Raw genomic sequence first — 13,916 nt, 5'->3', positions numbered from 1 at the left:
TGTCGGTCTTGAAACACTGCAGGTATGTACTTTTATATTGTTTTTAAAAATATTTTCAGGACACCGGACCAAGTTGTGTCACGTAAAAGTGATCACAACATTTTCATCTGAGTTTGACAAACCAATCAGATGAAAATGTTGTGATCGCTTTTACGTGACACAACTTTGTCCTGTGTCCTGAAAATATTATCATCAAATACACCTGGACTCCATTTAGATACTTCTCCAACTCCACAAGGAGTTGATGAACAGCCTAGTTCAATGTTGTAATACCTCAGTGATGCCTAAATTGGAGTAAAGGAGAGCATTTTCACACAAGGCACCCAGAGGTGGTCTGTATTCATTTTGAGTACCCTGAGTTCTTAGGGGGGTCAAGAGATCCAAGCATTGTATTGGATAATGAACTGACATTTGAATGGCAATTCAGTGCTGCTGCAGAGGACCCCTAAATAAAATAACCTGCTCTTTCTCCAGATTCAGCACAGGGTGCCTTTAGTCCAAACACTGATAACATCTAGCCTTCAGTACTACAACGTAACGCACATTGGCTATTGTGGAAATATTGGGGCAAACTTGAACTAAGGTAGAGAAATAGGAGTAATACTTAACCCTGCGAGCTACCACTGTTTCATGAATGCACAAAGTTATCTAGTTTGGCTAACTATTCAGGAAAAGGAGAAGATTAGAGTCCTTTGTTTGATTTGAAACCCCAAATGTGATTGGACTGAGATACTGGACTAAATTAACAAAATAATATCTGCCTAGCAGGAAGCAGGAACGTACATTCTTTTGCTTGCCGTCCCCCTGAAGTCTGTTTGTATAAGAATACAGGTTGCAAATTGGGAGGGTGGATAGTTTGGAGATGTATTTGACAATCGGGCATACATTTTGTAGATCAGCTAGAAACATCACATTATTCAAACTGTTTGGAAAGATGCCCGGGCTATCCTGGTTCTAAAGCTCCTCTCCATCGTTATAGGCCCTCACCTGAGTTCAGGCCTATAACTCTGTTTCGGAGTCTTTAACAATCGGTGTAGCTCTTGTATGTGGTCTAAAAGGATATAAAGTGCCTGATAGGCCAACCATTCTCTCTTATCAGCTCTACCAATGGCAGCCTTCCTCTCTAAAACCCACCTAGTGGTAAGAAAGCTACACCACTGCTTCACGCAGAGGAGATGCTGCTTTTCTATGGGCTAGTTCAGAATGCTATAGTCCACTAGTGCATGGGGTCCACCAACATTGTGAGTGGTAAATTTGGAGTTCTCTGCAGAGGTCCAGATGAAGCAATATGTTCCTTTTCATGGACACGCTCGCTAGCAGCAGACAATTTAAGAGCTTGGAGTTTTAGGTTTCCCCACTGGTTTAAAATAAAATTCTTCACTCTCCATTACAGTGTCCTGTCTAGTCAACCATGGACAATCTCAGCGACCTTAAATTTACTTGGTCGTGTCCTGTTTGCCATTAAACCGCCGGGGGTCTGGACTGGGTCCTGCCCACTGAAAGACTGAGTCAAACAGCTTCAAAGCCTTTTTCACCTCTCCATGTCGGGGCCAAACGGGCCTTTTATTCCACTGGGCATATCTGCAGCAGACTGAAGCCATAGAAGGCTCCTTTCGAAATGGCAGGGCCACTCCTGGAGCCTCTGTCACTTTCTCCAACTCCTTAAGGTTAATTGCAGCAGGCATGGGGAGGCTCCAAGAGAAAGAGAGATTTGGAAGGTAGAGAAAAAGTGATCAGCGAGGGAGAAGGGGAGAAGATGGCTGGATGGATAGATAGGGTGAGTGAGGAGACGAAGGGGGCTGCCGGGTTTGACCATTTTTACAATGGATGCTTTTGCTTCCTCAGTCTGACCTCAACTAACTACTGCTGGTCATGTGGTTTTCCGCAAGAGTATTGAGGAAAAAATATTGTGCGACCAAAATATCGAGAGCAAAAATATTGTGAAGGTAAGTAAACCTTAAGTAGAGGTAAGTATAGGTTTATGATGCCTACCATATATGTACTTTGACTCGGCGTGTTTGTGTCACTATTGAGATATAGAGCAAAAAAGATAGCTATAGAGATAGATATAGATAGCTAGATGTGGAGTTAGGAATAGTAAATCTATATTTACCTATAGGCCCTTAAGTTCCCGAAATTTGTGGTCTCGATATTTAGGCCTCAATATTTTTGCCTTGATATTTTGACCTACAATCAATCATGTGGCGGAAATAAATTGGTTTTATACGGTAGTGAGCCCGAACCACATTGAACTTTTTTCGTATTTCCCCGCGATTCTGTCACTGGGGTACTTTAATTCCAGCTTTGTATGGGTCATCGCAGGAGTGAGTGAGCCCTAGATCTTTGGCTTGGCTGGAAGAACAGATTTGCGATCTGCTTTACGTGGTAGGAACATTTAATTGTTCTGCCTGTGTGATTTGGCTGACATAAGAATTTCGCAATTTGTATAAAATTGAGAAGTCGTTCTAAGTTTGTTCTGCTTTGGACTCTTCCATGCGAGTGGTTTTCCTTCTAGAAAAGCAGACCAAGGTGTTTAGTGGACAGCTATGGGTGTATGAAAGGGTATATCTGAATTTGTCACTGGGGCCTGCTCATTCATATATCAACACCAAAACAAAAAATGATCACTCGTGGAGGTTCAATTACTGCCCTCACGATGCTCGGTGTGCAGATAATTGCACCCTGCAATCAGCTCCCAGACTGTTGGTGTTCATCATGAGGCGTGCATGCGCATATGAACCAACTGCCTCTCCCTCCCCCAATCCCCCCCCCCCCTCCCGCCATGAAGGTCACCTTAAGCCATTGTTTTAAGTAAAATGGTACAATGCATACTGGTACTTACTTGTAGGTCCATACATCTGAAGGAAGTTGCAAAACTTCAAGTCCTAGATTCGGAAGTGCTGTTTATTTATTTATTTATGCGATTTTATATAGCGCGAACTTTACCCGAAGGTTTCAAAGCGCTTTACATAAGAACTAGTTGAGAAACATAAGGATTTAGGATTACATGCGTTACATAAAGGATACAAACAGAAAAAATTGCACATGTACAAGATGTAAAGTCACACAAGGAGGAGATACAAATTGATATACTCTAAGAGTCACATAGGAATGGTAGATAGTACAAAGGTCTACTGCATATACTATTGATTAGAGTTATTTCTATATACAGAAAAGCAGAGTTCCATTAAGTGGGGTCGGAGGGGGGATGCAGTCACAGCACCAAGGGAACCTGTTGACCAAAAAGCCACGTCTGGCTGCAAGTGAGCCTTAAGCCCCATGATCAGATGACTCCATGTTAACGGAACACCAGGTTTACTTGACAGCTCAACGAGTTCTGGATGCTGTAATCCTAGTTCAAGTCGATTGAAATAATTTGACATGTGATTTGTACCAAGCATTGGCAATACAAATCTATCTGGTGTTCGTTGTCCCCTTTTGAACCTTGTCAATGCTTGTTTTGATTTGCATACATTGCAATACTAGTGGCGCAGATGGGACTGGCACTGAAGGGAACTACATTGTGTGCGGACGTGCTCATTGTGAAAGAAGAAAAAGACCTCACTCACAGTGAAGTTAGCCAATGGTGTAAGTGGGATGACCCGTTTCTGCATGCTGTAGTGGGCAGAAGAAAAATGTGTACAGACCATGGATGAACATCGAAATAGAATGGTCTTGGCCACCACCGACCTAAAAAAAAAAAATCACAACCCAGTGATGTAAAGTGATGTCTCTTTGCATTAAGCCACGTGGGCACCCTACCTTCATAGCATGGAGGATCGTTTTGACCTAAGCGCATGCACTTGTGGATACTACATCATGTATAATAAAATCAGAGGGAGGCGCTGCAGGAAATGCGCTGGCTGTAGAGTTTGAGGTCACAGCTGCATTTGATTTTTCTTCTTTGGTAAAACATTGGCTAAGAGTTGTATTCGTGGGTGCTAGGTTACCTAACCATGCAGCGCCGGGGGGTAGGGGGTGCAACTCTTCAGGTGGCCCAAACCCTTCAGAGGGGCCCCATTCTACCGAAAGCCAATGAATATCTGCGAGAGATGAGACTATGGGGCCGCTCTTCGCATTGTACAGGGGGTCCATCGTTTCACATTAGCCACTGACTTCAATGCAAGGGCAACGTGCATGCCATAAGGGAGCACACAGCTCATTCAGTGGAGTCCCTGAGGAATTTTTGATACATGTGGAAGACGGGGAAGAGTGCCACCTAGTGCCTGCCCTTGGAGCGCAGAAAAAAGGGTAGGGTGAAGCTTGGAAGTATCTGAATGCAACAACTCCACTGAGCCCATCCGTATCTTCTACAGTGAGGAAAGTATAGGCAGGTGTGGCCATCACAGGTAATAGCGGTGGGGCAGGGCGGGGGAGGAATAAACAGATGACGGGATAGTTGACATTATTATTATTTTTTAAATCACTTACCTTGCGCTCACTGCATCACCGACTCAGCGAAACAGCGAGTGCAAGGTAAGTCGTTTTTTAATTTTTTTATTTAATTTAACCTGTCCGGTCTGTCGACCCCCACCTCTCCACTGCTCTTACCTGTGTCGGCCGCGCTTCAGTTTTGTGCACCACAGAATCTGAAGACTGATGTTTAAGGCTCCCATACGACTTCCTTAAGCCATAAGAATCTATAGACTAGGGGAGTAGTTCAGGCCTCATATTGGACCCCCATAACCCATGGTCTCTAGAGACGGAGATGTCCCAGGCTCCCAATAGACCTCCATAAGCCATAGAATCTAAAGGCAGGGGGGGGGGTTCAGGGCTCATACTGCATCTCCACATGCCATACCAACTAAACGCAGGTGCAGTTAAAGGCTCTCACTGGACGGGTCCACGGAGGCAAGAGTGGGGGGAGTTCAAGGGTTCCTGTTGCCACAGAAACCAAAGCCGGTGGAGGGCGGAAGGATACAAGGATTTTACCAGAGATGTTCTAGGGAGAATCAACGTTCCAGCGTGACACATACCACTTAAATCTGGAGCCGCGTGGGTAAAGTGCAACACTTCGCATATCCGCAGGCCAACATCCCGAACTACATGAGCGGCGCTCAGGGCTCACAGTGTCTGGACTGGGCACATGACAAGTGACCCGGATTAGTGAAGCCGCGGCAAAGGGTGACCATGCCAAGGCCTGACCCTGCACAGGGGTCAGCACTGAGGTCAGCGACAATCCTTTCATTGGGAACGTTTCCCAGCAGCTCAAGCTGGCAGGTATTCACTCCGACTGACCTCCAGACCTTTCATCTCTTGTCTCTTTCAAAACCCCTTCGCCCAGTGCTTTCCCATTAGCGAGCAGCACACATTGTCATGTTAGTGGCAGCACATCACATCTATTTTTGGTTTTTTGTGTGGTTATTGTTTAATGCGTTTAGCTTAAAGGAGCAATGCAGATCTTAAAATATAAGAACAGAATGTAAATAAGTATTGGTATAGCAAATGGACCTGGCCTTAGCAAGCTGGCGCATTTAAAAAAAAACTCTTTTGTATTGCATGCATATGACACACACATTTTAAATAAAACATGTGGTCACCTAAACGTGGCTGCCATATGCTTGCAACTTAAATGTAAACACATTTACTGTTGAGCTGTTTAACTAGTGGGTTTTTAAAGAAGTTTTTTCAGTCGTGCCCTGCATGTTTTTTCTTACTTTTGAAGAAGACCTAATTCACCACCTAAGCAAGCACTGAAACCAGACAGCTAAAAATGCGACAAGGTGACTTAAACACTCATAACAAACTTTAAAAAGGATTGAAGAAAACATAAATAGCTGGTATTAAATGTCGATAGAAAAATAAATAAAAGCACTCTTTGATCCAGCTTTGCAACTCGAGAAATGAACTATTTAGGCATAGGGGAACAATGTGCACCGGCTTTTTGAAGCCACTAAAAGTGAAGGGAGCCTGTAGGTAAAGTGGGTTGACCCGTTGACCGTTGATGTATGCTATGGAGGATGGTAGCAAAATCCGATTGACCATTTCACAGACCAGTAGATGAAGTTTGCTGACAAAAATCCTTTCTATGTATGTATATTGTGTACCATTGTTTTCAGAAAACAATAGTCTGGCAAGACGGGTAAAGCTGTCTCAACTGCCAGACCTAAAAAAGGAACTGGCAAATTCGATCCATGAAATTGCAAACAACTAACTACGGGCAGCTATTATGTTCCTCACTCCTGCATGTTTCCTACCACTGCGCTGCCCCTCTCTCTTTTTAGGTCTGGCTTGACGGTTCATCTATCGCCAGACGGAATGTGTTTAGCCTAAAAAAAAAAAAAAAAAAGCTTTCAGGAGTACTACAGAGAGCAGCTATGGCTCCGCCCTCATGTTGCTAGCCATGAGTATATGTTTTGGTGGCAGAAGTAGTTTTCTTTCTCTGAAAAAAATGCTCCCCATCCATGCACCTGTGATTATCCAGCTCCCTGAGCAAGCAACTGGAGTTCTGTCTGACCTTTAATTATCGGGGCACACATGTGACATTCTAATGCTGTATACCTGTTTTAGATAACTAGATAATTTTCTGTGTTTTGTTTTCTCTGGCAGTAGCACGGATGGGAGGTTGACAGTCATGAGAAGTCTATCACAGACCCAGGTCCATCCCCTTCCATCTTTAACTTCAGAGTGCAGTTTTGTGTTTGGGAGCAGTATGGGATGTCCAAGGCTATACTAGTTTGCATGGATTTTTAGATCTGGCTTGACAGTGCAACTGTCGCTTACCTTATGTGAACTATAAAAATAGCTTTCAGAGTACCACAGAGAGGGACTTAGGCTCCACCCACACAGTGATTTCTATGAGTAAAGGATTTGACGTGTGTGCTTCCACTGAAAACACTGGTTGCATTGCACTTTTTGTCCTGTGGTAAAGCTTGTATCCCCTATATCTGATAAAGCAGGGCTGTGTTGGTTACAGTGACAAGCCAATGATCATGGCAATAGCCCGGTCTGTCTATTATGAAATGTTATGATACAGGCACTAGGCCTGACATATGTATTGTGAAAAACATATGTCTAAGTACTTGAACATTTACATGTGGATTGTCTTTAATCTATATTTAAGCATATAAACCGCTATTTCGATGCATTGAATCTCCCAGATTTTCATAGTAGGCAATGGTTTGGGTTTTTGTTACCCGATGTGACAAACTTTGGATACTGAAGGTTTGCTCTGTGAGAATCCTTGTCAGGCCCTCTTAAGAGAGATAGTCTTTTACGTGGCCAAATGTAATTTTATATGTTTTTAGGTCTCGCGACCTATCAATGTGCGCAAGCGCATCGAGCGGAGCGAGAATTCAAGTGGCGAAAACATCGTGAAACCAAAGGGCTTTCAGCCCCGCGGTTTTCATGCAGTTCCCGTGTACATGCACGCGCATCGCATGCAAGCCCAGCCTCTCGCATTCCCAGGCTCTCCCGCCCCCATCCGGCATCAGGCTTCTCCTCCCCTAGCAGCACTCCTCCCACACCAGCAACTCCCCCCTCCCACACCAGCACCTCCCCTCTCTCTCCCCGCAAACACAGCCTTGCCGTAGCAGCACTCCTCCCACACCAGCACCTCCCCCCTCCCACACCAGCACCTCCCCTCTCTCTCCCCGCAAACACAGCCTTGCCCTAGCAGCACTCCTCCCACACCAGCACCTCCCCTCTCTCTCCCCGCAACAGCACTCCTCCCACAACACAGCCTTTCCCTAGCAGCACTCCTCCCACACCAGCACCTCCCCCCTCCCACACCAGCACCTCCCCTCTCTCTCCCCGCAACAGCACTCCTCCCACACCACACGGAGGATTCAGCAGCCGCTCTCACCAGCTTGTGGCTCTTGCAGGCAGTCTCCTCTAATCAGGCCCGGCCGATGCACCACGCTCCTGATTCAACCGTATTGCAGGCCTCACCCGGGCCTCATGTCTGCCGCAGAGAGCTATCGGCACTTTGCAGGCAGTCTCCTCTAATCAGGCCCGGCCGATGCACCACGCTCCTGATTCAGCCGTATTGCAGGCCTCACCCGGGCCTCATGTTGTCTGCCGCAGAGAGCTATCGGCACTCCGCATGTTCCACCCAATGCAGGGCGGCAGCAGATCCAGATCACCAGGGCGAGCCAGTCATCTCATCCCCAGTTGCCAGCAAACCGGTGGAGTTTCCGGGGTGCCGCACCAGGGGGCGCCCTCTCAGCCAGGCACTCAGAGTGAAGGCCAAGAGCCGGGTCGGCACTCCCAGGTTTGTGTGTGACCCCAGCCGCCGCCTCCCAAGCCACACCACACCGAGGATACAGCAGCCGCTCTCACCAGCTTGTGGCTGTTGCAGGCAGTCTCCTCTAATCAGGCCCGGCCGATGCACCACGCTCCTGATTCAGCCGTATTGCAGGCCTCACCCGGGCCTCATGTTGTCTGCCGCAGAGAGCTATCGGCACTTTGCAGGCAGTCTCCTCTAATCAGGCCCGGCCGATGCACCACGCTCCTGATTCAGCCGTAATATGTACAGTATCAAATCCCACTTTATCCAGGGTATGAATGCGCTGGTGAAATACACTGGATTTACAAGTGAAGATGCAATCACATGAGGTATCAGCTAGTAAAATGCAACTTTTCTTTACACTGACACGCCTAAAAGTAGACCGCAATCAGCTTTCACTAGAATAGTAAATTTAAAAACAAGTATGCATGATGTTATGCAAAGCAACAGAAGCAAGCACTCCGGTAGCAGTGTGCTATCCCTGGGCCTTTGCAGCAATATTAATAAAAATTAAGCAAGTGTGGGAAGCGGACATGCGGGGATCATGACGAGTGGCGAAGCAAGTGACCCAGTAATAGTCTTTCAGACACGCAACGCCACTCACACCCACGCAAGCCCACTATCACCCACGCAACGCCACTCACCCAAGCAACACCACTCACACACGCAACACAACTCACCCACGCAACCCCACTCACACGCAACGCCACTCATCCACGCAGCGCCACTCATCCACGCAGCGCCACTCATCCACGCAGCACCACTCATCCACGCAGCACCACTCATCCACGCAGCACCACTCATCCACGCAGCGCCACTCATCCACGCAGCGCCACTCATCCACGCAGCGCCACTCATCCACGCAACGCCACTCACCCACGCAACGCCACTCACACACGCAACGCCACTCACACACGCAACGCCACTCACACACGCAACGCCACTCACACACGCAACGCCACTCACACACGCAACGCCACTCACACACGCAACGCCAATCACACACGCAACGCCACTCACAATAGGACTTATTGGTGAACTGGGAAACATTATGCCTGAATCCGAAGGTCTGGTGTGCTTATTACACAAGTTTATGACCAGAGCAGGTGGTCTAGCTTATTAACTGAAAAAAAGCATTTGTTAAAGCCCATAAGCCTTTAGCAGCTGTTTGTCACATTGTGTTACAAACTAGAGACAGGTTCACAGATTACCATAGTAGAAAATCATTTTGATTGTGGCTACCCACTCTGACAAACCCTTGGGGTTTTATTGTGTTGATTTTAGGTAAGGCCTGTTGAGAGGGGTTGTACATTTCTTTTTGCAAGTTGTATTCTTCATATTTGTCAGTTTATGTGCACTTGAATAGTCCGGTGTTGGGTAAGGTAAATGTACAGTGGCTAAGGGTATAGGGCTTTTCGGTTCACTGGGAAAAACCATGCCAGATTTCATAGGTTTGATCTGTTTATTATGGAATATTATAACAGTCAGTAGGTCAGACCACCTTGTTGTGAAAGGTATGTGTTAAAAACAATAGGATGTTAAGGATTGGTTGTTATTACACGGTGCTAGAGCCTGTAGGCAGGTCTTTTGTATCATGGAATTTCACAGATTACCATAGTATGCCAGGGTTTTGGCACTGGTGAACTACCCAAACAAACTGTGTGGACAGAAGATATGTACTACAATAATAATAGTTAAACTCCATTAGGAGGGACAGTATTTTGCTCTGCCAACTGTAATTTTGTACACATTTGTGTTTTTATGACTGTATGCCCGGTGGTTGCCTTGTGAAAAGCTTATGTGCTGTACAGTAGGCTTTAGTTGGTTATGAGCCAATGATAAAGACCATAGGCCTGATTGTTTATTATTAAATGTTGCAATAAAGACAGTGGGCGTGGAATATCGATTGTGAAAGGCATATGTAAAGGTCAATAGGCATTTCTGGGTAGATCGTGACTACTCTGAATTAAATCCTACACATAACGTTTTTGTTCATAGACTCTTACAGATTACCTTTGTAGGTAAGTAATTTGGTGTTGGTTACCACCTCAGACAAACTCGAAGGGTTATAGATTTTCACTGTAATAATTCTCGCTAGACTCTCTTCAAAAGGCCTGACCGGCTTAGCAGTCTGACAGAATCTTGTAATAAACAATTAACGGATTTTGGTGTTGGTTACCTCTGACAAACCAGGAAAATAGATTTGCACTGTCAGAATCCTTGTTAAACCCTGTTAGTAGTGAAAGTGTTTTGCTTTGCCAACTGTATTTTGGTATACATTTCCAATTTATTTTATGTATGCCTGGTGGTTGCCTTGTGGGAAAGCTTGGTTTCAGTGCAGTTGGCCTGAATTTGGAATATTATGTTTTGCTACGTGTATCTGTATAGCGCACGACTCACCCAGGAGGGTATCTTGGTGCAGACAATGGTTGTGGTGGCCAGTCAATGATGTCGGCTACAGGCTTGATTGCTGTGCAGGGAAATGTGATGTCTGATGCAATTGGTCTGCCTGTTTAGTATGAAAAGTTATTACAAAGGCAGTGGGGCTGGCTTATTATTTGGGGAAGCATGTGGTAAAGAAAAGAGGCCTGTAACAGCAGATGGTTACCACATTATGCTACCAACTGTAGAAAAGTATTTGGTTACCTGTAATCTCATACAATGCCATAGTAGGCAGGGGTTTTGATGTTGGTCACACACTCCTACAAACCCTGGGAGTAGATTTTTACTATGGAGATTCTTGTTAGGCCCTGTTGAGATGGTATGTATATTGTTTTGCTAGCTGTAATTTTGTACATATTTGTCACTTTATAAATGTATGCTTAATGGTTGCCAGGTTATGCACACTTTGGCCTTTTTTATATAGTGTCAAGCTATTCGTAAAGGCTAGTGGCTATATAAGTTAACTGGGGACAGTTATAATATATTCCTTAGGTAATATATTTATAATGGAAAGTGACCGTTCTGATTCTCTCAGACGCGGTCGCTTCCTCCTCACGCTGCCTACCTGACCTGACTCCAGACTGGTATCATTATTACTAGCCCACCGCCTGCATTGTAGACGCAATAATTATATTGTAATCAGCATCGTACGCCAGAGCGCGTCACAGCGCCTTTAAACCTGCTCTGTTACATATTACTAATTAGCATATCACCGCAAGTCGCCCATAGCACGCTGCAACGCTCTTGTATTGTACGCTGCCTTTGTCACTGTGTGCCTGACTGTATCATTATTTCAGCGTTTCACCATCTTTGTGTCCCAACCCTGCATCGCCTTTGGCTGACTGCCATTTTTGTTTGCTTGTTGTTGTTTTGCCTTCCCTCCACGGCTCTCCACCCCGCCTCCTGCCTCCCAGCTGCTCCTCCCTCGCCCCTCCCCTATCCGCATATGACAGATGCATTTGTGCGCAGCGTCCACGCGCAGCGGTCCCGCCCCATGCGTGCCAAAGGTGCGCCAAAGGTAAGCCCATCTACGCCCGTCCGCGCCTGGACCGCAACCAGTGCCAGACCCCCTGGTCCACGCAAACCCCACTCCACCCGCATAACGAATGAGGCCGCCACCCTCCTAGCCCTTAACCCCGGACACACACCACAATGCTACGAAGCTGTCCCAGGACGTACCCACGGTCCCTTCGCCTGCCGCTCCTGCAAATATACCAGCATCAAGACCCATACCACATCCACTAACCCCAAACACAGCTCCGACTCTAACCACCTGAAGTGCATCCTGCTGAACACCCGCTCGATCCACAGACACGCCACCGAACTCTGGGATCTACTCGACACTACATCACCGGACGTCGCCTTCCTTACTGAAACATGGATGAACGCATCATCAACACCCGACATCGCCATAGCCATCCCGGACAATTACAAGATCATCCGAAAAGACCGCACCGTCCAAACAGGAGGAGGAATCGCCATTGTCCATAAGAACACCATCAAAATCACGACCAGCTCCGACGATAACCATACAACCGCCGAACACCTCCACTTCCAGATCCACACCGACCCTAGGACCACACTCAGAGGCACCCTCATCTACAGGCCTCCAGGAACCCGTAAACAATTCAGCGAAGACATCACTGACTTCATCAGTCCACATGCCCTCGCCTCCGAGAACTACATTCTACTAGGAGACCTCAACTTCCACCTGGAAAAGAAAAACGACAGCAACACCTCCACCCTTCTTGACAACCTGGCCAATCTCGGCCTCAAACAACTTGTTGACACCCCCACCCATGTAGCCGGACATACGCTCGACCCAATCTTCACCTCGAGCAAACACATCTCCTTCGATCGCACCACAGCTCTCCATTGGACGGACCACAGTTGTGTTCACTTCAGCTACAAAACCACCTCAACCCACAACCCCACAACCTATTCCCCGAAGAAAATGGAACAAAATCACCACGGACCAACTCCTCACATCGCTCAACCAAAACACACCCGCCCTCTCATCGGACCCAAACCAAGCTGCCATCAAATTCAAACAATGGATCAATCACAGCGCTGACGAATTAGCACCCTTGAAAAACCATCACACCAAACAAGACAACAAAAAGGCCCCCTGGTTCAATGATGACCTTAAGAAATCCAAGAAGCTATGCCGTACTCTCGAGAAAACATGGAGAAAAAACCCAACCACCGACAACATGACCACCTTCAAGGCAGCCACCCGCAAACACCACCAGCTGATTCGATCCACCAAGAAATCAGCATTCAAGAATCGACTCGACAACAACCCCCATAACAGCAAGGAACTATTCAACATCGTCAAAGAATTCACCAACCCCATCGCAGCCTCAAACGACATCACTCCCTCCCAAGACCTCTGCGACTCATTATCCTCCTTCTTCTACAACAAATTTGCCGACATACATAACCGCTTCGAAAACAGTTCCAACGAACAATCCTCTCCACCCCCCTCAGAACCTAAACCGCCCTCTAACAACCTCAGCACCTGGAACCCAATCACCACTGACGACACTATCCGCCTAATGAATTCCATCCACTCCGGCTCGCCAACCGACCCCTGTCCCCACCACATTTTCAACAAAGCAGACTCCATCATCGCACTCCATCTCCGTGATGTCATCAACTGCTCCTTCAACTCTGTTATCTTCCCAGAAAGCTGGAAACATGCCGAAGTCAGCGCCCTCCTGAAGAAACCCACAGCAGACCCCTCTGAACTTAAAAACTACCGCCCCATATCCCTCCTCCCATTCCCGGCCAAAGTCATCGAGAAAGCCGTTAATAGCCAACTCGCCGCCTTCCTCGAATCCAACAACTCCCTCGATCCCTCACAGTCCGGCTTTCGAGCTAAACACAGCACCGAAACTACCCTCATCGCAGCAACAGACGACATCCGAACACTACTGGACAGCGGAGAAACAGTGGCCCTCATTCTACTCGACCTCTCCACCACCTTCGACACGGTCTGTCACAGCACCCTCATACAACGCCTCAGCAGCATCGGCATAAAAGGAAAAGTCTTGGACTGGATCATCTCGTTCCTAGCTGGGAGCACTCAGAGAGTCTGACTTCCCCCATTCAAATCAGAGGCCACCGAAGTCATCTGCGTTGTACCACAAGGATCATCACTCAGTCCCACCCTCTTCAACGTTTACATGAGTCCACTCGCTTCCATCACGCGTCAACACAACCTTAACATCATCTCCTACGCTGA

This window comes from Lissotriton vulgaris, chromosome 11 (assembly GCF_964263255.1).
Source record: "Lissotriton vulgaris chromosome 11, aLisVul1.2, whole genome shotgun sequence".
Classification (NCBI taxonomy): Eukaryota; Metazoa; Chordata; class Amphibia; order Caudata; family Salamandridae; genus Lissotriton; species Lissotriton vulgaris.
This window is presented reverse-complemented; position numbering follows the sequence as displayed.